Below are 27,753 nucleotides of genomic sequence, written 5' to 3'. Positions count from 1 at the left end.
CAATAAAAGCTTCCATGGCATATATAGAAATTATTTTCCTCCCTCCAGCCTGTCATATGACTTTTCAACTTTGTTATGGTGTGTTGTGCTTTCCAGAAGTTTTTAAAATATATATATAGATTTTAAAAAATACACCTTTAACTTATTTTGGAGTATGATGTGAGGCAGGGACCCATCTCTTTCCAAATATACAGTGAAACAGTGCAAACTCAGTTTCCATTTTCAACCTTACTTGTAGGTGGGGCATTTAAAAGAACTAAAGTATGAACTTCTAACTTACAAAAGGAAGCTGTGCACACAAAATAATAAACCAACAGTCTTAAGTTCAGCTTGACAGGCTCAAACTGCTATGTATTTAAAGAGCACAGTAACTTTGGGAGGAGGAGCAACAGAACTGCCATACCTGGCTCTGTCATTACCACTCTGGCACACAACAGAATCTCCAAAGGATATCGCGACTAGATAGGCCTCTTTCTGAATCTCACCAGTTAGCAAACCTGCAAACTGACATTCACACTGAAATAGCCCACACTTGACAAAAATCAACTTTTCCAACTCTCCATCCATTCCTTAACAATGCCCCTAGATCAGTGCCTTTGGACACAATAAAGAAAATGAATACGCTCTTCCAAACCACAATTTCCACATGGAAATATACCTAAAAGGTACTAAAAGTCAAGGTAACACTTGTTAAATTTCCTTTAAAGCATAAAGACTCAATAATTTATTATAAGGTTGCTTTATCTCTGGGCAAACTTTTGTGTAAAGGACCAGAGAGTAAATTGACTTTCAGGGCCGTTAAGTTCTCTGTTGCAACTCTGACACTGTATTTTGAATGCAGCCAAACAACACATAAATGAATGGATGAGCCTGTATTCCAACAGAAACGTATTTACAAAAACAGGTGGTGGGCAGGATTTCGTCACAGGTAGTACTTTACCCACCACTGTCTCACACCAATGATTGACCTCTTCCAACTAGGAATCCACTATCTTGGCTATAAATTTATTGAGCAAATATTGTGACACTGAAGGGACAATTGATAATTTCAGTGCCCCCTTACAGAAATGAATACTCTTAAAAATCAATCACTAAGCTTTTCCTGTAAGTTCTCAAACATGAGCACATTTATTTTTCAGAATAAGCTACCTTGTAAGAATATAGGTACTTCAGAATAAGGTACTTGTAAGCTACCTTAAAACTAATGCTTATTTTCAAAGATAATTAAAATGAACATTAAGTAGCTACTATAAAAGAAAAATATACAGTCTAGACAGACAAATTCAACATTCTATTCATTATGCTGAGCAGAACAAGCCTACTAAATCTATCCTATTCGCAACTTCACTACTCAAAATGCAGAAGCAGACTTTCAAAGTATATTTAAATGAGAACTCAAATTTTTTTCTTTGGAGTACTTACCAGAAATGTTGATTAGAAACTACACAGTTTTGCCAAAATATTTTAAAATTAGAAAGTGAAACCAAAAATCTCCTTGGCATATGACGCATATACTTAATTTTAAAATATTAATTTTAATGTTACGGTGACTGCCTGGTAAGACAGAAATTATATATTGAAGGCACAAAAGGATGGCAGCCATTTTAATCCAGTGAGAACATGTGTAAGTATGGATTCACACTCTAAGCCATCAAGGTCACTTGTTTGAAGAATGCATCTGAGCTCCAGGAATGCCCAAAGAAAAAATGTTCACACTGCTTACAGAAGTACTGGATGTTATACAGAACAGCAAGGAATATAATTAAATAACAAAGGTACACAAGATTCCTTCACACTATCCATAAGAGGGAAAATTGACAAACTGGACCTCATCAAAATTAAAGACTTTTATTCTGTGAAACTTGCCTATGAAGAGGACAAAAATGCAAACTGCAGGCTGGGAGAAGATATTTGCAAACCACGTGGCCAACAAAGCACTAGTATTGAGAATTATATAAAGAACTCTCAGAACAGTAAAAAAAAAAATCCAACTAGAGAATGGAGAAAAGACATGAACATACATTTCACTGATGAAAATACAGAGATAGCAGATAAGCACGTGAAAAGATGTCCAACATCATAGCCATTAGGAAAATGCAAATTAAAACTATGACAAGATATCACCGTATATATATCTATTGGAACGGCTAAAAATAAAAAATAGTAACAACTCCAAGTGCTGGCAAAGATGAGAACCATTCATACATTGCTGAGGGAATATAAAATAGCACAGTCACTCTGGAAAGCAGTTCGGCAGTTCCTTAAGAGACTAAACATCCATACAAGCATCAATTGCACTCTTGGGCAATTATCCTAGAGAAATGAAAATTTATGTTCATACAAAAACCAGTACATAACTGTTCATAGGAGCTTTATTCATAACAGGTTACAAAGTACAAGGAAGAACCAGATATCCTTCAATGGGTGAATGATTAAACTATAATACATCCACAGCATGGAATACAACTCAAGAATGAAAAGAACTATTGATACAAGATATATTCCCTGCAAGAATCTCCACACAATCACACTGGGTGAAAAAACACCAATCAGACAAAGGAAACACATTAGGGTTTGCCAGGGGGTCAGGAAGGGAGTGGGATGGCTATAAAAGGACATCAGAGACCTCTGGGGTGATGGAACTGTTCTGTGTCTTGACTGCGGTGGTGGTTACATGTGCTAACACTGCATAGAGACAAACTGTTGTTGTTTAGTAGCTAAGTTGTACCCAACTCTTTTGCAACCCCATGGACTGTAGCTGGCCAGGCTCCTCTGTCCATGGGATTTTCCAGGCAAGAATACTGGAGTGGGTTGCTATCTTCTTCTCCAGAGGATCTTCCTGACCCAGGGATCAAACCCATGTCTCCTTCACTGGCAGGCAGATTCTTTACCACTATATATTGCTTATATATATTGCCTATAGAGAAGCCCACAGAACTAAGTATACACACGCAAGTGAGTGCGTGTAAAACTGGAGATCTCTGAATCAGGTGGATGGATTGTACCTGCTTCAATCTCCTTGTGATATTACGCTACAGTTATGCCAGACGTTACCACTAAGAAAATTAAAGGGTATTGTTTTTTACAATTGTATAAGAATGTACAACTATCTTAAACAGCTAAAAGAGAAACAAATGAAAGGAATATATAAAACCAGTCAACAGCAGGAGTGAAAAAAAAAACCAAATCTTTCATTTTTGCTAAAGTCTCAGTAATTGAAAGTCAAGGAATGGAAAGAAAAAAAGAAAAGGAACACCAAGAAGAGAGTCTACAGGCTACAGTTAACACAATTATCTCTTCCTCCCCTGCGGAGCCTTAACTTCCCCAGGATTTTATGTCCCTGATTTGACTGTTGTTAATAAAAATAAACTGACACACAAAACTCTCTCTCCACAACCCTCACCACCATCGTCTGCATCCTGGACTATAAAAGTAAACCTTGGAGGCAGAGGATTGTCTTCTCAACCATCATACCCTAGAGGCCTGGCACAGAATAAATGACAGATGGAGGAATGAGATAAGTTGAATGAAGGAACAAACAAATGAATGAATGAGGTGCTTGCACATTCTTTTCAAGTTGCCTAGCCAATTACAGTTACAAGGCAGTCTGTATACATTCCCATACAGATTTCTTAAAAGCCTTTAAAGAAAAATAAAGTGCGGTATGCACACCCATCACTTGCGAGCAGAAGTGAACAATACCTGACTTTTGTAGAATGCTTCCCAATATATAGACTTTCACACAGAGTAATTCATTTGATATGGATGAATTAAGAATTATGCATATATAGACTGGAACTGGCATAAGCAGATCTTTGAGAAGAATGTTCTAAATAACTTAGGACTTAACTAATGATTTACCGCACAGCCTTAATGCAAACTGTGATAGATATGTATTGTCAAATTAGGGGACTTATGCAGAGTATTCTGACAACATCAAGACCCTTTTACAGATGCAAAAATGAAGTGAGGTAAAGTGACTTGTTCAAGGTTATACATTTAGCTACCACTGGAACTGCACATCAGCCTCTCCAGAGTCCCAATTCATTTCTCTTCCCACGGAACTGGGCAAGCCTCTCCTTTCTCCACCCATCCTGCCCCTACCCAAAACACTCAAAAATGTTCTTCTGAATCACTTATTTTTAAAATCGGTGCTTAGGGGAAAAAATTGAATTTATTCAAGATGTTTATTGTTGCATTACACTTTCTGTGGATTTTTAGGTGTCAAATTACTTCTATCAGAACAATAAGGTATTTTATTCTACGTTGGGAGAAGAGTTACAGTTCAGTGTTTCATCCTCTGCCAAAATGGCAGAGAGGGTATTAATTCTTACAGGAGTTTTAGGTGTTTCACACTTCTTTTCAATCTAAAAGATGAGCTATTTTAGAATTCAAGGAAGAGGCCTCACACTATGCAAATCTTAACTGATAGGCTCATTGACAGTACAGTCTTTGGATATCTGCCTACAAACGTATGCATCAAGAGCAATTAAAAGGATCTGTTATAAGTAATATAAAAGAAAACCTAATGTGACAAGCAACTACTGGGAAACATGGATTTCATCAGGTTAAATCTCCCTTACGCTGCAACACGTTACAATACTAAGCATGAATTCACAGGTCTTAAAATCAAAATACTAGAAGGAACCTTCGTTCAACACCCTCAATTTTGTAAATGAGCTAACTGAGGCATTGATTAGACCATTAACCAATAGAGCAGACTGCTTACTTTTTCAGAGGGACTCATTTAAATGCCATTTCGCCGTTGTTTCTTAGGGCGATGATTGATTCTTCTAACGTGAAAAGAGCGATTAGAGCAAAGTCATTTCAAGAGAGTGGAAAAAAAAATGCCTTTGAAAGAGGAGATGCTGGAGTGAAGAGGAGAAATGACGTCTTATTTAAAATATGTAACCCCTTAATGGGGGTTAGGCAGTGAATCATATTCTCCTCGATTTTTCTCTGTGCTATAGACATCGACCACAGTTCTTTCTGTAGGGCACTCGAATGAGAGGAAGAGGAAGTGAATAAAGCTGATGCTAAATATACAGCACCCACGGAGGGCAGGGATGTAGATAGGTAGGACAGGAAAAAATAAGAGCACGCTTCTGCTAGAAACCAGTCGTTTTCTAACCCACCTAAAGATAGGAAACTAAGAGGATATCGGAACCTAGGGCATCCTTCAAATTCGAAGGGCGGATGCTTCTAGAGCCAGAAAGAGTCCCAAGCTCCCAGACATAGAGCGACTCGAAACGGACAAAATGGAGTTGAGGTCCGGGGGCGTCCTAAAGGTCGTTTGGAGGTCTGGCGAGTCCCTGGTGTGCTCACTGGGGAAAGGTCATGGCAAAGCCTAGCACCCCGATCAGGAAGAGCTTTTGGCCCTCGAGGAGGCGGTTAGTGGCATGAAGAGGCAGACCAGGGTCTCGAAGACCCCACACCTCAGCAAAGGAGATGATGCCGGCATCTCGGGAAATCTTCCCAGCCCGGGAGGAGGCGGGCGGGTAAACCGCCCAGGCTCTGGAAGACAGCGAACGGATTTCGGGAACAGGAACGCCCCCCCCCCGCCCACGTCCTCTGGGCTCAGGTGTGGGATGGTGGCGCGGCCAGAGCGGGGGGCCCGGGACACAGCAACGGGGTACGGGTGCCGGGGCCGGAGCCTCTCCGGTTACGGCTACTTACCCGAGGCGCTGCCTGTGGCGTGTTCGCAGCCGGCGGGGGCTCGGCACTCCAGAAGCCGGCGGAAAGGAGCCGCGTGCCCGCTAGCGCTGGGACGAGGAGGGGCGCGCCGCGGACGCCGGAGAAAAAGCCGCAGCAGCGCGCGCGCACCCGGAGGGCCAACGGAGGCGGGGCGAGGCGCAGCGCCGCGCGGGCCCGGAAAAGACGCGCCCGGAGGGGCGGGCGGAGCGGGGGCGCGCGGTGGTGTGGCACAGCCGGCCGAATCGCGGGCGACGGCCCGCTCAGCCCACCCACGCTCCCGCCTCCGCTCACCCCGACGTCAGCCGAAAGGAGGGGCGGCGAGGGCCGTTAGAACGCGGGGGGCGGGGGGAGGTGCGGGGGAACCGAGTCGGCTAACGGCTCCTCGCGGGCTTGCCTTAGGGTCCAGCTCCCGCACCCGCCGCCCGGTGATGGAGCTTGTTTGGGAGAGGTTCCGGAGCTTATCTGATTTCCGCGAGCTACCCCATGGGCCCACGCCCGTACCTGCGGCTCGCTTTCCCAGGACTCCACCCAAGAATGAAAGTTGCCCTCGGGTCATATTCCAGCTGCCCTTTCAAGATACTCATCTTCGGACTTAAGTACTCTTTAGAGAGGAATCTTAACGTTCTTTGCCTAAGACATCCTGCCCCTCCAAGACCCACCTAACGCCTCTCTATCGCGCCTCTCCGCATTAAGACCCCATACAGCCATCCCCACTTATGAAATATCACAAGAATACAGGGTTTTCACTTTATGCCTTGTGTTTCTACGATGGTGTCATGGCAAAAAGAGCTCACAACCGATAAGGAAATGTCACCGCAGCACTGTGACATCTTACTGGCCCTAATCGTTGCTTCTGAGCCAGTCCTACAAATAATCTTCCCAAGAGATTCAAGAAATTGCTGTTAAAAATAAAATGCTGGCGAACTGTCTCGGGGCTTCAAAAGAGACCGTAATTGTAAATAAGCCACGACAAACTGCCAAGAATTTATCACCCAAAGAAAGAAAATGCCAGTATTCTTCCAGTTCCCTGATGTTTAATGGAGAACTAGCTTCCTTTTCTTGCTAGGCATGGACATGTCATTTCACTGTTTTTCATTTTCCCATATAATTATGGAAGGTAACAACACATGTGTGTGTGTGTGTGTGTGTGTGTGTGTGTGTGTGGCCAACTCAGATTACAGGCTACAGTTGTCCTTAGACTTTAGTGTGCATCTGAATCATCCGGGGTGCTTGTTAAAGTATGGATACCTGGATCTGAGTGGGACTGAGAAATTTGAATCTTTAATAAGCAGATGGTGACACTCTAGGTGGTTGGAAGCCCGCAATTGGAGAGCTGAGAGCTGCAGCCTGTATATGTTACTTCTTTGAAGTGGGATTACTCATCCAATTTTCAACAGGCCCACCCACTTATATATAATATGCCTATGAATATTGCTATGGCAGTCATCTAACTTCTTTTTTCAAGACTGACCTAGAAAGCTCAGGACTTCAAACAACAAGTTTAATTGTCATGTTTATTTATGAGATCTTGTTGTAATAGCAGAAATAAGTAATCATTTGTCATCTATAAAATTCACTGGGCACCAACAGCGTACAGAGGACTGTCAAGTATAGTAAACACAAACGAAATCAAACAAATGATCATCCCTGCCTTCAACACACTTAGGGTCTAGTGATGGAATGAAAACACAGAGAACAGACCCAGTAGACCACATAAATCAGACCAAAATCAAACAAACAAACAAAAAAAACTCGTAATGAAAGTATATACTTTTGTCAGTTTCCTTTGCTGCTACTGCTGCTAAGTCGCTTCAGTCATGTCCGACTCTGTGTGATCCCAGAGATGGCAGCCCACCAGGCTTCCCTGTCCCTGGGATTCTCCAGGGAAGAACACTGGAGTGGGTTGCCATTTCCTTCTCCAATGCATGAAAGTGAAAAGTGAAAGTGAAGTCGGTCAGTCGTGTCCGACTCTTCGAGACCCCATGGACTGCAGCCTACCAGGCTCCTCCGTCCATGGGATTCTAGCAGGCATTTAGCCCAGAATTTTTCAATTGGGTAATTTTTTCTGAACACTGAGTCAGCACAGGTTGCTAATGTTCCTCCAGCTTTAGAAGGTGTAAAGGAAAGAGCCTGAAGCTATCAATTTTTGTTTGTACGTATGAATCTGTGCATGTACATACCTATGTATAAGCATGTCTGTAAATACAGATATAGAGATATTTATCAGACCAAGAAACTAGTTGTGTTTTCAAGATCTTTATCACATGCTAGTCATCCATGCTAACAGTTCTGGCTACCTTTATCATCTGCCTTTTCTCACCTTTTCCTTTCTAGTTAACCACACTCAGGACGAAGAGGATAGAAGATCTCCAAAAAGGAAACCAAGTATATCCACACAGTTTCTAGCTGCTCTTTTTTCAATTTTTCAAGGTCAAAATAAACTTTGCTTAATTTCTTGTCATCAGAAACCCTCTAGAAGTGTACTACCCAGAAGCAAAACATCCCCCAAGCCACCTGTCTGACATTTTAGAGAGAACATTTGCATCACTGTTTACTAGTTTGGAAGACATGGGATTATTATCCCTATTTTACAGACAGAGAAACAGATGCAGGTTAAACGACTTGTCTAGACATACAACTAACCAGTAGCAGAGCCTGCCTGGATTTCCCATCACAATTATGATTCCTAGACCAGGGTGCTTGCACTACATCAGGCTTCCTAGGTAATAACTTTACCCAGGACAACCAGTCCAATTAGAAACAGAAGAGAGAAACATAAGAACATGGAGAAAAGTTAGGAAAATGTACAGTGCAATTGACAGATTCAACATACAACATAAAAAAGCATGGAAATTAAACTGAAGGCAAACAACTTACAGGATAGCTCTGTTAGCAGGTACTGATATTTAGACCTTGCCCATTTTACTCTCCTGTAACAAGAAGCTGAAACAGATAGCCAGGCTGCTCTTGGCATTAGTTATTTATGGAAGGGCAGAAAACAACTGTTCTTCGTTGACTGTGTAACAAGCCTTTGCATGTTAAACATACTCCACATGTTTGTAAAATAATAATTTCCTTTTTGGTCTCACTACAAGCAGCAGGACTTTATAATAATATTTGCATAGCCAAGTGATGTTATGCTTTGTCATTCATGAGACCTTATTTTTTTTAGACCCAATAACCAAGCCAAATATTGTCTTCAGTGGCGTGTCTGAAACAACTGGTGAAATCAGAAACCTAGACAGAAGCTGATCTAACTGTGAACATAAATAATAACCTAAGCTAATCCTTTCAAAAATGACCATTGCCATCGTAGCTAGATTAATATCATTTTTTGAGAAACAACTCTTTTATCTTTCAGACCACAATTTCTTGTTACTTTAGTACATTCCACTGGCTTTTAAACTAATTGAAAAGGCAAAACAAATGGAAAGATATTGAACTCATCTGGATGGGAAAACTCAGTAAAGACCCAATTCTTCCCAAATTCATCTGTATAGATCGTCCAGTCCAAACCAAATCCCAGCAAGGTTTTAATGAAATTTGACTTCTATGTCTCTCATTAACTCTGTCTTCTTAAAAATGAATTCTATCCCCTCTAGATAAAATCCTCTGCAGTATCCTAGCAAATTGCTTTTGCAACCTTCCCAAAAAGAAAGAAAAAAGGAACAAAATATTTATGTTTATCCATAAGTCCAGAGGCAAATTGAATGTGCAGTGGTAGTCCTCAAATCTGCAAAAAGTTACCTTTTTTATAGTTTGCCCATTTTCTTCGTGATTCTAGCCTAGTAATGTTAGAGGGAAAAGTCATCAATATCTTTTTCTTTTTTTAGAATTTTCCTTTTTATTTTATTTAGTTCTTCAAAGTTTAAACTTTTCATTTTGTATTGGGGTATAGCCAATTAAGAATATTGTGGTCATTTCAGGTAAACAGTGTAGGGACTCAGCCATACATATACATATATCCATTCTCCCCTAAGCCCTCCTCCCAGCCAGGTTGCCACATAACATTGAGTAGAGTTCTGTGCTATACAGTAGGTCCTTGTTGGTTATCCATTTTGAATATAGCAGTGTGTACAAAAGGTCATCAATATCTTAACTCGCTTTAAATCTTGATTTTCCTTTCCTTTTCACGTGCAAGAAGATTTGATTTCTTTACCCATTCTTAAAATACGAGTCCAGGTTTTCCTTTACTTGGGGTTTCCCTGGTGGCTCAGTGGTAAATAATCTGCCTGCCAATGCAGGAGGCACAGTTTTGATCTCTGGTCCTGCAGGATCTCACATGCCACACAGCAGCTAAACCCCATGCACCACAACTATAGTCTGTGCTCTAGAGCCCAGGAGCCACAACTGCTGAAGCCCTAGAACCCATGCTCTGCAACAGGAGAAGCCACTGCAATGAGAAGCCTGTGCACCACAAAGAAGAATAGCCACTCCCCACCCCAACTCACTGCAACTAGAGAAAAACCCACACAGCAATGAAGGCCAGCACGGGCAAACATAACTAAACAAATGTGTTTTCTTTAATGTCCTTTACTGGGAATCATTGACTACTGGAGTCAGGAGGTCACATAGAGGAGCAGGAGAGAAACTATGGGCTTTGGACTTAGACCCCCCTAGACAAGTTGCATAACCTCTTCTGAGCAACAGCCTGCTCATCTGTAAGTCAAGGATAATAATGATACCACATTCATTATGGTACCACAGGCTTTTCTGAGGGAGGGCTAAATGAAAGGATGATCATAAAATGTCTGGTTTATGGCAAGCATAAACCAAGAAGCAAGAAACCATGGCAAGCAAGAAAATTAGAGATACCAAGGGAACATTTTGTGCAAAGATGGGCTCGATAAAGGACAGAGATGGTATGGACCTAACAGAAGCAGAAGATATTAAGAAGAGGTGACAAGAATACACAGAAGAACTGTACAAAAAAGATCTTCATGATCTAGATAATCATGATGGTGTGATCACTCACCTAGAGCCAGATATCCTGGAATGCGAAGTCAAGTGGGCCTTAGGAAGCATCACTACGAACAAAGCTAGTGGAGGTGATGGAATTCCAGTTGAGCTATTTCAAATCCTAAAAGATGATGCTGTGAAAGTGCTGCACTCAATATGCCAGCACATTTGGAAAACTCAGCAGCGGCCACAGAACTGGAAAAGGTCAGTTTTCATTCCATTCCCAAAGAAAGGCAATGCTAAAGAATATTCAAACTACTGCACAACTGTACTCATCTCACACGCTAGTAGTAAAGCAATGCTCAAAATTCTCCAAGTCAGGCTTCAACAGTATGTGAACCATGAACTTCTAGATGTTCAAGCTGGATTTAGAAAAGGCAGAGGAACCAGAGATCAAATTGCCAACATCTGCTGGATCATTGAAAAAGCAAGAGAGTTCCAGAAAAACATCTATTTCTGCTTTATTGACTATGCCAAAGCCTTTGACAGTGTGAATCACAACAAACTGAAAAATTCTGAGAGAGATGGGAATACCAGACCACCTGACCTGCCTCCTGAGAAATCTGTATGCAGGTCAAGAAGCAACAGTTAAAACTGGACATGGAACAACAGACTGATTCCAAGTCGGGAAAGGAGTATGTCAAGGCTGTACACTGTCACCCTGCTTATTTAATTTATATGCAGAGTACATCATGAGAAATGCTGGACTGGATGAAGCACAAACTGGAATCAAGATTGCCAGGAGAAATATCAATAGCTTCAGATATGCAGATGACACCACCTTTATGGCAGAAAGTGAAGGAGAACTAAAGAGCCTCTTGATGAAAGTGAAAGAGGAGAGTGAAAAAGTTGGTTTAAAACTCAACTTTCAGAAAACTTGGATCATGGCATCTGGTCCCATCACTTCATGTCAAATAGATGGGGAAACAATGGAAACAGTGACAGACTTTATTTTTGGGGGTTCCAAAATCACTGCAGATGGTGACTGCAGCCATGAAATTAAAAGATGCTTGCTCCTTGGAAGAAAAGCTATGACCAACCTAGACAGCAGTTTAAAAAGCAGAGACATTACTTAGCCAACAAAATTCCATCTAGTCAAAGCTATGGTTTTCCCATTAGTCATGTATGGATGTGAGAGTTGGACTATAAAGAAAGCTGAGCACCAAAAAACTGATGCTTTTCAACTGTGGTGTTGGAGAAGACTCTTGAGAGTCCCTTGGACTGCAAGGAGATCCAACCAGTCCATCCTGAAGGAAATCAGTCCTGAATATTCACTGGCAGGACTGATGCTGAAGCTGAAACTCCAGTACTTTGGCCACGTGATGTGAAGAACTGACTCACTGTAAAAGACCCTGATGCTGGAAAAGATTGAAGGTGGGAGGAGAAGGGGATGACAGAGGATGAGATGGTTGGATGGCATCACCAACTCAATGGAGAGGAGTTTGAGTAAACTCCGGGAGTTGGTGATGGACAGGGAGACCTGGTGTGCTGTAGTCCATGGGGTTGCAGAGTTGGACAGGACTGAGCTACTGAACTGAACTGATGACAAGCATATAGAAAATGGGGCTATTCATTATCAACTTAGACCTCATTTTACAGATTTGAAAAAAAAAGCTAGTACCAAAACTCATATCCTTCAATTATACTCCACCAGTCTTTCTCCAGATTATCCTACTTATTGAGTGACTTTCTTTAAAGCCAAGGGCTAAATCCCTTTTGAAGTGATCTACAACCACCATCTTCACTTTCATTCACTAAATCACTCTCTGACCTACAAGCCAGCTTCCATTCTTTTCAGTCTTCTAAATGTGCCTTTGCTAATGCTTTCTATGAAATGGACAAGCCCCATCTTTATACCTGGATATTCACTCTGCTTAAACCGGCAAACTTCCATTCAAAGCAATTCTTCTTCAAACTAAAATACTATAAGAAAACTGTCTCCTTCACCCGGACTATATATAGCACCTGGTTCAGGCCAAGTTATTATTATTCAAATAGAAAAGTGGTTGGATAATGATGGCCACCAGCTATTGAGTACCTAGTATGTACCTAGTATGTACCAGGCACTGCCACAAACACTGCATGTGTTATTTCATTTTACCTTCCCAATGAGCCTATGAGGTGGATACTATTTTTATTCCAGAGGAAATATACATATGATCGAATAAGTAAAACTTCCAATGTCCATCTCATTATCACATAAACCTATCTAGAAGAGAAGCAAAGTCTCATTTGGGAACATCCTACTTCTATATCAGACCCAGGGAAAATCCCCCTTATGAAAGGAAATTTAAAGCAAATACCTTGAAGGTGAACACATAGAATTTTTTTTAAATATTTAACTCATAGGTTAGAAGAGTCATTTTTAGCTATGATATGTATCTAATCCACCTATGCAGGCAAATTTCAACATCACTGGCTAACCTCAACTCTCTGCAAGCTCACTTCAATGGTATTTATGAAAGAAGTCAACAAATCTGACTTTGTAGCCACTGGGAAAAATTCAGGTATGGAAGTCTAGATCAGTTTATGAATCAATTCTTTCCCTAAGACTATTCTGTCTCTTTATTGAGCCATGGTACAGATTAGGCCCTAGGTTAAGGTGGCCAAACTCTTAGTAGCTGTATACCACTGTAATACATTCCTGAAAGGCTATTAATAAATCAGATTTTCACACAGCAAGCCTCATTTTCCACTGATTGTCTCTTTATTATTATTATGATTATTTTTACAAACAAAGTGCATGTTCACTTCTTTGGTTCAAGTGTATGAAGTAACAGAATCTCTGAGATAACTATGAATAATCTGGTATATATCATTCCGAATGTTTGTTGGGCACAAGTACATTCATATACTTATTTTTTCAAAATGAGATTATGCATATTGCTCTACAGATTGCCTTTATGCATTTAATCATACATCACAAACATTATCCCATGTCTTTATATTTGTGTGTAGATAGATATCTAAAGAATTACACCTCATCCTTTTTTTCACTGTTACACAGTATTCCATAGTATGGATATACCATAATGGGTTAGCCAAAGGGCTACTGATGTACAGTCAGGATTTTTCTCTAATTTTCACAATATGCCAATTAATATCCCAATGCATATAGCTTTGTGTATTTGTCTAAGTATCTCTACAGTAGATCCCTATAAGTGGAAATGATTCTGGGTCAAAGAGTATGTGCATTCTAAATTTTAAAAGATACTGTCAAATTGTCTTTCAAAAGGGCCAGATGAATTAATACTCCTATTTAGAGTGTATAAGAGTAACATTTTTCTTATATTCTTGAAAACATTGAATAGTATCAATCTTTAAAAATCTTGCCAATCTGATAGGTAATGCCATTTCATTGTTGTTCAATTGGCTTTCATTAAAATGTTTGGTAACTATTTGTATTTTTCTATGAATGTAATGACTATTCATCATAGAAAATATAGGAAACACCAAAAATGCATGAAGAATGCTGTTTAATTCCACAATTCTACTGCCCTGGGAGAACCACTGTTAATATTTTGATATATATTTATCAGTTTTGTCTTCTGCATGTTTCTTCCAAAATTGGATACTGTGTGCTTTTTTCACTTGACATATAACATGAGCTCTCCCCCATTTGCTAAAATTATTTAAAAATAATGTTTAGGATTGCATACTGTTCTAGCATATGAGACTCATAATTTATTTAACTAATAACCTATTCTTTGCCAGACATTTATGTTGGTTTTTAAATTTTCCCAGTACTATAAATGATGTTGTTGTGAACATTATTGGACATACATTTGTCTTCCTAATTATTTTGTTAGAATAACTCCTAGATATAGACTTATTGAAGCAAATGATGCATTTCAAGGTAATTGACTCACATCACCATAACAATTTTCCTCTGATTTTAAAAAGAAATTGAAAACAATGATTTGTAATGATAGTCCCATTTATCAATAGACCCCAATAGGAAAACAAATATATGTACTTTTCTGCTGTAAAATCACAAAGGTAATTTTAAACTAAATAAAATATAATGATTCTTGAAATAAGACACAAACAAAATAAATACAGCTTAGTTCAGGACAGAGAGGTCATTTCTTTTGTGTAGGATTTGAGTTTAGGAAATTTTTTGGCAGGAGTACAATATTTTAACATTCTACTGGAGGAAAAAAGTCGAGGGAGAGATAGCTTAGTTGAACAGAACACACTAACTGTAAAAGTTCCTTTCAGCTTCAATCACATTTCCCTCCTTCACACCCCATACTCCACCCTGTTTGCCAGCATTTTGCAGAAGCTGCTGCTTTTTGGGAAATACACAAGCTGACCTAGGGCTAAAAGACCAAATACAGAAAACCAAGAAAAGCGCTGATGCAATGTACACCTGTAAATGAACATAAAAGAAATAGCCAAGAGATAATAAATATATGAAAAATGAGTCTTAAGATAGTGCAGAACAGATCAGTTTTCTGATAGAGTTCTCTGATCATAAATTTTGATAGAGCCTTTATCTTATCTAGGACAGTTTTTCATGTGAGAACATCTTCTGAATTGGAAATAAATGCTAATGCAAAGACCACGTCAGCTTCTCTCATCTGAGATGACTAGCTTCACCCTTTCCCTTCCACTGGCTTTATGTTAATCCCAAGATTACAAACAACTTCATGCTATACTGTACCTAAATGTAACACAACCCTTCCCAGAGAGATCATAAGCTCTGGATTCTTCATCAGGGACTAAAGTTGCTAGTTGTACTCTCCTGGCAATGGCAATGAAATGACCCAGAGCTCCCCAGGTTTGTGCCTGGAAAGAGACTCTATGGGTGACAGAACAGAATCACCTTACCATTTCATGTAATGTTTTCCTACAAATGAAGGGGGGTGGGGGAAAACATTTTGAAACCCAGTATCTTCCTGCAACAATAAAATGCATCATCAGATTAAGTGAAAGTCAAAGTATCCTCATTTCAGACCAGAATTTAAGACTGGAAAAGTTCAGGAGATGAGAAATATTTGAGCCACTGATTAGGAAAGAGTACTATGTCCTGTGTGAGTCAGTTATGTTTGATAAACAAACATCTATGACACACATTGCAAAACGCAGATTAAGAAACCTCAGGGTAGAGGACAGACCATCACACGTAGAAAGCACCCAGGCATTTAGCCAGTACACAAAGAAGAGTGTGGCTCTGGAATCTGAAAGCCTGTGTCCCTAGGCCTTATTTATTTTCCTTTTTAACTTTTTCTGTTGATACACGTTTGAACTGAGGCAATGGTTTTAATTTTTACACATGCAAACATAAAAAGAGTATGTATTGCTTCTGAAATTTAGCATAACGCATAAACTTTTCAAGCAGGATTTTAGAGCTCTAATGGACTTGAAGGCTAATCTAGGGTACAATCACTCATTTCTTTACAAATGAGGAAGCTGGGGCTTCACGAGTTTAACTTATCCAAGGTTATAAAACTAGTTGTTTCAGAACTAGAGACCAGAACATGGATCTCCTGACTGCGCTCAAAGCCCTTCCTATTTTGCTACATTGCCTACCTCATATCAATTTGCCAGAGGTTTGATGATCTAACAATAAGCTCGCTCACTCGCTCTCTCATTCTCTCTCTCTCTCTCTCTCTCTCTCTCTCTCTATATATATATATATATATATATATATATATATATATATGTATGTATGTATGTATGTATATTTGACCGTTGTGTGGTCATTTGATATTTGAAGCAAATTGGAAAGGTTGTGTTTCCATAACCACATTTATTAAAGTGCCCTGATTTGCTCAGTTTTCTTTTTTTAAATCAGGAATACATTTTTTAAAAATAGCAAGAAAATGTGGTCTATTCAATTTATGTGGAACGTGTCTGAGAAAGCAAGTGGAAATTTTGAGGGAAAAGATCATTTCTGCTCCCTAATCTAATTCGTTAAGGGAAAGAAACAAACTCTTCCAATGTGTTTGTTGATTATCTGCTGCTGCTGTTAAGTCGCTTCAGTCGTGTCTGACTCTGTGCGACCCCATAGACGGCAGCCCACCAGGCTCCCCCATCCCTGGGATTCTCCAGGCAAGAACACTGGAGTGGCTTGCTATTTCCTTCTCCAATGCATGAAAGTGAAAACTGAAAGTGAAGTCGCTCAGTCATGTCCGACTCTTAGCGACCCCATGGACTGCTGCCCACCAGGCTCCTCCGTCCATGGGATTTTCCAGGCAAGAGTACTGGAGTGGGGTGCCATTGCCTTCTCCTGCTTATCTGAATGTGGTCAATAAGCTTTACAAAGGTCCACTTCAGATTGCAACCTCTTCCTTACCCAATGGAGGCATGGAGTTGATGGCTTGCCCCATCTATAGATGCCTTCCATATTTCCTGTCTGTCATTTTTATGACATTCCTGCAATGTCATTTAACTGTATCAGCAAATATTCAAGGCTGGTAATACCTGATATCAGAAGGGAACTTTCCAGTGTTACGGAAAATGTGAAATTTTCAGGAGTTGACGCAAGAAAGACATTTGGGGTATTTGCCAAATATAATTTTATAACACTAGTTCTCTTGTTCCTGTTTGCTTCTGATCTTTCTGTCTTCTACACTATATAAGTGAAGTCGCTCAGTCGTGTCCGACTCTTTGCAGCCCCATGGACTGTAGCCTACCAGGCTCCTCTGTCCATGGGATTTTCCAGGCAATAGTCCTGGAGTGGATTGACATTTCCTTCTCCAGGGGATCTTCCCAACCCAGGGATCGAACCCGGGTTTCCCACATTGTAGACAGACGCTCTACTGTCTGAGCCACCAGGGAAGTCCATCACACTATATAAAAGAAACTGTAAAAGTTCAGATATACTCCACAGTCAGAAATAATCTGCATGGAAAACATACAATAAACACAGGACAAGATGCTCAGCCTCATTAGTCATTAGGGAATGTAAATTGAAACTACATTGAGGTACCACTTCACATTCACTAAGGAGGCTATTTTTAAAAAAGGAAAACAAAAAAGGAGAAATTGAAACCCTCCCATACTGTTAGTGGGAATGCAAAATGGTATAGCTGTAGAAAACAATTCAGCAGTTCCTCAAAAAGATAAGTATAGAATTACCATGTAATCCAGCAATCCCACCACTAGGCATTTACCCCAAATAATTGGAAACAGGTAATCAAACAATATAGGAACAACTTACGTTCAAGTAACACTATTCATTATAGTCCAAAAAGTGGAAACACCCCAGAGATCCATCATCTTATGAATGGATAAACAAATATGGTATAACCATACAATGGAATATTATTTGGTCATAAAAATGAGTGAAACACTGACATGTGATACATAATGGATGAACCTTAAAAATATCATGCCAAGTGAAAGAGGCCAGACACAAAAAGTCACATAATGTATAATTTCATTTTTTTTCAACCACATTGTTCGGGTTGTGGGATCTTAGTTCCCTGACCTGCAATCAAATCCTGGCCCATGGCAGTGGAAGTGTTGAGTCCTAAGGACTTCCGTGGTGATCCGCTGGTTTAAGACTTTGCCTTCCAATGCAGAGGGTGTGGGTTCAATCTATGGTCAGGGAGCTAACTAAGATCCTACATGCTTCATGGCCAAAATACCAAAACATAATACAGAAGCAATATTGTAACAAATTCAATACAAACTTTAAAAATGGTCCATATTAAAAAAAAAGAAAGAAAGAAAAAGAAAACTTTACTGAGAAGGTGATGTTTGAGTTGAGATGGGAATGATAAAGAAAGCAAGCCATGCTTAAGTCTCAGACAGTAGTGGTCCAGGCAGAAGCATTATGAAGTACAAAGGTTTTAAAGTCAGATGGGGCTTGCACCTTCTATAGTTGGATGGATCAAGAGAACCAAGGGCATAAGAGCATGGAAAGAAGACAGAAAGGTGGGGAGGGCCTGATTTTTTTCAGTTTTATAGGCCAGCATAAGAAGTTTGATTTTATTCAGACACACCTATGCTCTGAAATGGCTTTCAGCACCAGCAGTCATCTGGACAAAGAGGCTGGTGAAATATACACACACAATTTTAAAAGAGATATCCAAGATAATTACACCACCCTCTGTGAGAAATCAATTTGATCAAATCGAAAGATTGTTGTTTTCCCTTCTAGTCCAGAGTTTCTCAACCTTGGCCCTATTGGCATTTGAAGCTGGATAATTCTTTATTTGGGCTTCTCTGGTGGCTCAGATGGTGAAGAATCCACCTGCAATGTGGGAGACCTGGGTTTGATCCCTGGGTTGGGAAGATCCCCGGAGAAGGGAAAGGCTACCCACTCCAGTATTCTGGTCTAGAGAATTCCATGGACAGAGGAGCTTGTCCTGTGCATTATACCATGTTTAACCTTCCCATTTCCAGGCTCATTCCAAAGCATCTCTTGATTCCCAGAACTTATACATCGGTGTTAAGTAAATATTCGGTAAATTCATTCAATGCACACTATCTATGTGGACTATTGAGTCACTATACCTCTGGATTTAAATAGTCTGGGTAGCTGCTTCAAGTTTCCAGCTCATTTTGAGCACAACCTAGAGAGACTAAGCCTTTTATTTACGTCTTTATAACACCAAAAGAATCATTCCTTTTATGTATTCCAATGAAGTCCTCTGAAAATACAACTTTTATTCATTAACTTCAATTATGATTTTAGACCTGTATTTCCATATGCAATCTCTAGCAGGATAGAACATCCAGGACTCGAAAGTGGGGTTTCTTAACCATGGTGCTATTGATATTTGGGGTCAGACAACTCTTTGTTGTGGAGGTCTGTCTTGTGTAATACAGGACCAGCATCCCTGGTCTCTGCCCACTAGATGCCATAAGCACTCTACCCAGATTATTATAAAAATCTAAATGTTTGTAATAAATATACAGGAGTCCATACTGATGTAACTGAACAATGAATAAATCAATATGAGAGAAGAGACAAATCTCCTGTGCAAAATTCTAACTCATTTACATAGACACTTCCCCTTTGATTCAATGCAGTGTAACTACTCACCTTGCAAGTGAGGGCTACAAAAAGGGAGTGACTTGCTTCCACAGGATAGAGTATGAGATGGGTGGGATGAGGGGGGATAATGTTACAGTGGAGAAACCTCACAAATACTGTCTTGAACAGGCGGTCAAGATTAACACCACTAGTGATAAGTCATGTTGATCAGTTCAGTTCAGTTCAGTCGCTCAGTCATGTCTGACTCTTTGCGACCCCATGGACTGCAGCACACCAGGTCTCCCTGTCCATCACCAACTCCCAGAGCTTGCTCAAACTCATGTCCATACAGTCAGTGATACCATCCAACCATCTCATCCTCTGTCATCCCCTTCTCCTCCCACCTTCAATCGTTCCCAGCATCAGAGTCTTTTACAATGAGTCAGTTCTTCACATCACGTGGCCAAAGTATTGGAGTTTCAGCTTCAGCATCAGTCCCGCCAATGAATATTCAGGACTGATTTCCTTTAGGATGGACTGGTTGGATCTCCTTGCAGTCCAAGGGACTCGCAAGAGTCTTCTCCAATACCATAGTTGAAAAACATCAATTCTTTGGTGCTCAGCTTTCTTTATAGTCCAACTCTCACATCCATACATGACTAATGGGAAAACCATAGCCTTGACTAGACGGACCTTTGTTGGCACAGTAATGTCTCTGGTTTTTAAACTGCTGTCTAGGTTGGTCATAGCTTTTCTTCCAAGGAGCAAGCATCTTTTAATTTCATGGCTGCAGTCACCATCTGCAGTGATTTCAGAGCCCCCAAAATTAAGTCTGTCACGTTTCTATTGTTTCCCCATCTATTTGACATGAAGTGATGGGACCAGATGCCATGATCCAAGTTTTCTGAAAGTTGAGATTTAAGCCAACTTTTTAACTCTTTCACTTTCATCAAGAGGCTCACAAGTTCTTCTTCACTTTCTGCCATAAGGGTGATGTCAACTGCATATCTGAGGTCATTGATATTTCTCCAAGCAATCTTGATTTCAGCTTGTGCTTCATCCAGTCCAGCATTTCTCATGATGTACTCTGCATATTTAAGTTGAATAAGCAGGGTGACAGTACACAGCCTTGACATTACTCCTTTCCATATTTGGAACCAGTCTGTTGTTCCATGTCCACTTCTAACTGTTGCTTCTTGACCTGCATACAGGTTTCTCAGCAAGCAGGTCAGGTGGTCTGGTGTTCCCATCTCTTTCAGAATTTTCCACAGTTTGTTATGATCCACACAGTCAAAGGCTTTGGCATAGTCAATAAAGCAGAAGTAGATATTTTTCTGGAACTCTCTTGCTTTTTCGATAATCCAGCAGATGTTGGCAATTTGATCTCTGATTCCTCTGCCTTTTCTAAATCCAGCTTAAACATCAGGAAGTTCACGGTTCACGTATTGCTGAAGCCTGGCTTGGAGAATTTTGAGCATTACTTTACTAGTGTGTGAGATCAATGCAACTGTGTGGTAGTTTGAGCATTCTTTGGCATTGCCTTTCTTTGGGAATGGAATGAAAACTGACTTTTTCCAGTCCTGTGGCCACTGCTGAGTTTTCCAAATTTGCTAACGTATTGAGTACAGCACTTTCACAGCATCATCTTTTAGGATTTGAAATAGCTCAACTGGAATTCCATCACCTCCACTAGCTTTGTTCGTAGTGATGCTTCCTAAGGCCCACTTGACTTCGCATTCCAGGATATCTGGCTCTAGGTGAGTGATCACACCATCATGGTTATCTGGGTCATGAAGATCTTTTTTGTATAGTTCTTCTGTGTATTCTTGCCACCTCCTCTTAATATCTTCTGCTTCTGTTAGGTCTATACCATTTCTGGTAAGTCATGTTGATAACCTTAGATATGATGTGATAAGAATGGCACTTCACCTCTATTGTTCTTCCCCTTAGAAAGCCACAACCCCAGTCTAATCTTGAGAATAATTTCAGACAAATCACAGTTAAGGAACATTCTATAAAATACCTGACCTGTACCCCTCAAAACTGTCAAGATCATCAAAAGGGAGGAAAATCTGAGAAACCTTCACTTAGAGAAAGCTAAGGAGACATGACAATCAATACAATGTAGCTTCTTGAAACAGAAAGGAAGTGTTAGATAACCACTAAGGACTTCTGAATAAAGAATCCACTTTAGTTAATGACAATATTGTTTCTTTCGTTGTAATAATATATCATCAGTTCAGTTCAGTCCCTCAGTCTTCTCCAACACCACAGTTCAAAAGCATCAATTCTTCAATGCTCAGCTTTCTTTATAGTCCAACTCTCACATCCATACGTGACCACTGGAAAAACCATAGCCTTGACTAGACGGACCTTTGTTGGCAAAGTAATGTCTCTGCTTTTCAGTATGCTATCTAGCACCAATATATCATACTAGTACGTGACAGTTCCCTTAGTTGTGTCTGACTCTGCTACCCCATAGACTGTAGCCTGCTGGCCTCCTCTGCCCATGGAATTCTCCAGGCAAGAATATTAGACTTGGCTAGCCATTCCCTTCTCCAGGGGATCTTCCCAACCCAGGGATGGAACCCAGGTCTCCTGCATTGTGGGTGAATTCTTTACCATCCAAGCCACCAGGTGGTTAACAGGAGAAACTAGAGGTATTCGGGAAGTCTCTGTCCTCTGTAACTTTTTTGTAACTCTAAAGATATACTAATATTTGAAAGGTTATTTTTTATATGTCTACAGACATGGCCAAATGTCCCCTAGCGGGCAAAACCTTCCTCAGTTGAGAACCACAGCTCTAACTCAATCTAATCATTTGCTTTTTCATTATAGCACTTCCACCCTCTGTACTGGGCTTCCCTGGTGGCTCAGCGGTAAAGCATCTGCCTGCCAATGCAGGAGAAGTGGGTTCGATCCCTGGGTAGGGAAGATCCCCTGGAGAAGTAAATGGCAACTCACTCCAGTATTCTTGCCTGGGAAATCCCAAGGACAGAGGAGCCTGGTGGGCTACAGCCCATGGGGTCGCAAAAGAGTTAATGTCTAAACAGCACACACACAACTTAATGTCTAAACAGCACAACAACATCTTATAGTATTTTACCAAGTTCGAGATTCTTCTCTATGTTGTCAGCAACTCTTGATGTTCAAGAATTTTTCTTAAAACTTTAAAATCTTCTGAGTCTTCACCTACAGCTTCCAGAACTTTCTTCCTCTCCACTTTTGTCTGGCAATCCACAACATAACTATTGAAGTGAGGTTCATCGTCATCTCCCTCATGGGTAATAATATCTCACAAATCAAGTCTATAAATTCTTCCATTTCAAGACATGAGATAATTATTCAACTATTTGTTCTTTTTTATGGTATGAAAATCTTCAGTGATATGACTAATTTAACAGGGCTACTGTTGGAGTTTGGGTCATTTGAATATGAGCCATTGGTTCTCCTTGAATGGCCATGCAATAATCCTTCCTCTGCTCCAAGAAACAGGATGGGGGAGTACTTGCATGTCCTTACTGTTTCAATAATCATAGTTCAAGTGTGATCTTTTCCTCATTATAAGGCTGCTTTGTCTAAAAAGATATTCCACTGAATTATGGAACAGAAGCCTTCTGCTTTGGCTATAAAGTAGAATTAACTTAAAGCAAAGAGGTCTATCAAACTTAACGTCATCAATCATTTTCCATAGCTTTCATAATGAAAACTCATCTTAACTCCTGGTTGTTCAGTTATAAATACTAATTAATCTCTGTCCTCTCCTGTATCTAAAGATGAAGGAGACGAAGGAACAAAAGAGTTTGACTCAATATTGAAATTAAAGCTGAGAAAATGAAAGAGAGCAGTAAGAAAGAATGACAAAGACAGTCAATCACTCTTTAAAGGTTTAATTCTCTTTCTGAAGTGGTGGTTCCTTTATACCACTGTTTTCCTTGATATGCTCTTCCTATTCCCACTCAGGATGTAACAGAAACATAGCCTGTGTTTTTATCGTATGTGTTACATATTATCTTGACTAGGCTGGTGCTAGTGATAGAACTTTTTCTGAAACAAATCAGATGACACCTACCCCTATTATTTCCTTTATCTAATAGCATAATTCTGTGCACATTGAGGCTTTCTGGTTTTGCCCAAAGGAGTGATAAGTTGGGTTTTTGTTTGTTGGGTTTTTGCTGGGGCACACAGAAGAGGAGAGAAAGTTTCAATGAACAGAGGGAAAGGTAGAGTGTTGGTGCTCCTGATAGCCCTTTGGATTCAAGGCTCAATATGGAAGATGGAGCCAAAAACTGAAAAACAAACAAACAAACAAACAAACCATTTTCATGAAGGACCTTCTGTGATTCTGAGCTCAAATGTTGCTGTTTAGGGCCAAATTGATAAAGTTAATACAAAGTTAGGTGAGGGTCCCAATCTCAATACCTCAAGGACTGAAAGCTCAATGTTATTTACCCAAAGGGTATCAGCAACAGAGATAGTGATGAGGTGCCTTGTCTGGTAGGCTGGACCATAAGAATATGAATGATATTGTTACAAGCACATGTGGTAAAGCTTTCTGCAGAGGATGGTTAGAAATAACTGGAGAGTCTTTGGAAGGAGATTAAATTCCTCTGAGAGCAGGTGGGGCTTTGCAGCTGATGAAATTTGGATAGTAGCATTCATGTGATCTCATTTCACCAAATGGAAAAATCTGGCATATTTGTGTTACATAATTCTTGCTATCTAGCCCTCACTTCTAATAAAAACTCGCACTTCTTAAGCTTACCTCCATCATAGAAGACTGCTACTTCTCCAGGCCTAAGCCATCATTCCCATCCCACAGTTAAAGGAATTCCACTACAATTTTCATTGAGAGTCCTTTGAGCTATCTTATCTAATGTCATATTAATGGGCTATAGTTCTTATCCTCTGTAAATTCCCAAGAGTTACTCTTCCTCAGATAGTCTCTTAAGTCAACAAGGATTCTTTTTATCTCCTGTGGTAAGCTCTAAACATATCCTTTTATAAACACTTCACACAGGGAGCCACTTGCTTCTCTCAATGACCAGTATTTCTTTTCATAAAAGCAGACATCTTCAAACCATTACTTTGCTGAAAACCCAGACTTTTGCAACTCTTGGATAAATATAACATTATTTTGTTCCTTTCCTCATTTTCTTTGAACTGTTTACTTACTGTGGAATAACAAGCATTCACTTTCTTTGCATTGCAACAGATACAGAAAAAAATTTCAATGAACACTAAGATTTCTAGACCATATTATCCACTGACAAAAGATTTAGCACAAATTTCTTGAAGCCTAATCCCCTGTCTTACAGCTAAGATTCAGATGATATCCATTTAATATCCCATAATAATATGGTCAATTATATTATAGATATTGGTATCCTGAACATGTCTTTTTTAGCTTTCCTGGTAGCTCAGTTGGTAAAAAATTCACCAGCAATGCAGGAGACCCAGGTTTGATCCCTGTGTGGGGAAGATACCCTGGAAAAGGAAATGGCTACCCAACCCACTCCAGTATTCTTACCTGGAAAATCCCTTGGGCAGAGGAGCCTGGCAGGCTACAGTCATGGGGTCACAGAGAGTCGGACAGGACTTAGCAACTAAACCACCATGACCACGGTTCATGAGGTTCTCATGGCAAGTATACTGAGATGGTTTGCCATTCCCTCTTCCAATGGATCACATTTTGTCAGAACTCTCTGCTGTGACCTGTCCATCTTGGGCGTCCCTGCATGGCATAGCTCATAGCTTCATTGAGTTATGCAGGCTCCTTTGCCATGGCAAGGCAGTGATCCATGAAGGGGATGAGTTATAAGCCAGAATCAAGATAGGAGGGAGAAGCATCAACAACCTCAGATATGAGATGATACCACTCTAATCACAGAAAGCAGAGAGGAACTAAAGAGCCTCTTGATGAGGGTGAAGGAGGAGAGTGAAAGAGCCGGCTTAAGACTAAATATTAAAAAAACTAAGATCATCGCATCCAGCCCCATTATTTCATGGCAAATAGAAGGGGAAAATGTGGAAGTAGTGATAGATTTTCTCTTCTTGGGCTCCAAAAATCACTGTGGACAGTGACTGCAGCCATGAAATCAGAAGAAGATTGCTTCTTGGCAGGAAAGCAGTGACAAACCTAGACAGTGTGTTAAAAAGCAGAGACATTACTCTGCTGACAAAGGTCTGTGTAGTCAAGGCTACGGTATTCCCAGTGGTCACATACAATTGTGAGAGCTGGACCATAAAGAAGGCAGAATGCCAAATAATTGATGACTTCAAACTGTGGTGCTGGAGAAGACTCCTGAAAGTCCCTTGGACAGCAAGGAGATCAAACCAGTTAATCTTAAGGGAGATCAACCCTAAGTGTTAACTGGAAGGACTGAACCGCCAGTATTTTGGTCATCTAATGTGAACAGACAACTCATTGGAAAAATCCCTGATGCTGGGAAATATTGAGGGCAGAAGGAGAAGAGAGTGTCAGAGGATGAGATGGCTGGATAGCATCACTGATGCAATGAGCATGAACTTGGGCAAACTCCGGGAGATGCTGAGGGACAAGAAGGTTTGGCATGCTGCAGTCCATGGGGTGAAGAGTCAGACACAAGTAGGTTATTGAGCAATGAACAACAATCCTGAACATTCCCCTCAGTCACTAAGGCTATAAAAAAAAGATTGTGTCATAAGTCCATTTTTATCTTTCATAGTGAAAGTATTACTTGCTCAATCATGTCCAACACTTTGCAACCCCATGGACTCTAGCCTGCTAGGCTCCTCTGACTATGGGATTCTCCAGGCAAGAATTCTGGAGTGGGTAGCCATTCCCTTCTCCAAGAGATGTTCCTGATCCAGGGATTGGACCTGGGTCTCCTGCATTGCAGGGAGATTCTTTACTATCTGAGCCACCAGGGAAGCTAAGCCAAGACATAACCCAGCAAGGGGTTTAGAAACTTGTCTTTGGGGTAAACTTTCACTCTTCTTCTCAATAAGCATATAATTCATACAAGATCCAAGTGCTCCTGTAGTCCAAATGTGTGCCATGAAAATATTCACAAGATGATATGCCAATGATCAAGGAAATAAATAGAAATACTACTGAGGTCATATATTAGATATACTAATGGAAACATTACATAACATTCTGAGATTATCATGGAAATAGACAACTAAAAATAGTTATTTCTGTGGCCTTTGACAGCTCTAAAGGTCTATTCTCATTTGCAGTCCATCTCCTTACACACAGGAGTGTAGAGAAAACTGCCTCACTTTTGAGCCTCTTCAATTACTTTTCCGCATATGGGGGACTCTGCCAATAGTGGCATCTTTAAATAATACAAGAGAAGGTAATGATGATGCAGAGATGGAGTCAAGTAATCATAGGTAAGAGTGGCTTAGGGTGTAGTCCCTGTCATCTGAGAGTTAACCATCAGTGTATTTTATATATCCCAGTGGTACAGGTTCATAAAAGAATGAGACCTAATCATAGGGCTATAGTTGAAGTCCTTTTCTTACAAAAAACTTAACTCTTGCCTGGGGGCAATGATAGCTGTTTGATCAGTTGTACAGTTAATGTACAACAAAGTGCATATTATTCTAGCCTACCAAGATTTCAATAAGTAATTCACTCTTTAACACAGATCAAATTACTTTTTTTGTTTTTAAAGTTTTTATCTAAGGATTGCAGAGATAACATCTACACTAAAAGGTGGCATTAAAAACATAACAGGAACTTCTGGTTTCCTGTCTAACATGTAAAGAGCTTGGGAGTCGGCATTCCATCCTGACAAAAAGTAAAAAGCTGAACAAACTGAAAAATCAACAGTTTTTCTTAGATCCACAAAAGAAGTGAGGTCACAGGGTAAAATGTTGCTCTGAAAATTGCAGAAACAGACAGGCGGATGTAGAGAATCACAGTTTATCAAAGCAGAAACCTCCAGTGGAACCTGTACTGGGTACTGGGGTGGGAAAATCTGAGATGTAAATGATGAACTGCTGGAGGCTTAGTGTGGAAAATTCCATGAGTTAAAAACTCCAGGGCAGACCCAACACTTTTGTGAGTTTTATCTCCTGGAGCCCTACCAGGTTCTTTTTTTTTTTTTTTTTTCTTAACTGCTTTATAAGTTTTATTTATTTATTTTATTATTTTTTTATTTTACTTTATTTTAATT

The 27,753-nt window shown here is 40.1% G+C and overlaps 1 protein-coding gene across 4 annotated transcripts in view; it reads right to left on the bottom strand.

The window, feature by feature from the left end:
* Positions 1–27,753, bottom strand: part of ACSL4 (acyl-CoA synthetase long chain family member 4) — a 214,184-nt gene that overhangs the window by 69,636 nt on the left and 116,795 nt on the right. For 3 of the 4 annotated variants that reach the window (XM_070290948.1, XM_070290946.1, XM_070290947.1), the window contains exon 1: positions 5,677–8,117. The exons of the other annotated variant lie outside the window; for it this stretch is intronic. The gene's annotated coding sequence lies outside the window, so the exon portion shown is untranslated. Of the gene's footprint in view, positions 1–5,676; positions 8,118–27,753 lie in introns of those variants that run through there. 4 annotated transcript variants of the gene reach the window in all.

Source organism: Ovis canadensis, chromosome X (assembly GCF_042477335.2).
Source record: "Ovis canadensis isolate MfBH-ARS-UI-01 breed Bighorn chromosome X, ARS-UI_OviCan_v2, whole genome shotgun sequence".
NCBI classification, from domain to species: domain Eukaryota; kingdom Metazoa; phylum Chordata; class Mammalia; order Artiodactyla; family Bovidae; genus Ovis; species Ovis canadensis.
Note: the sequence above shows the minus strand (reverse complement) of the source record. Positions and strands in the feature narration are given on the sequence as shown.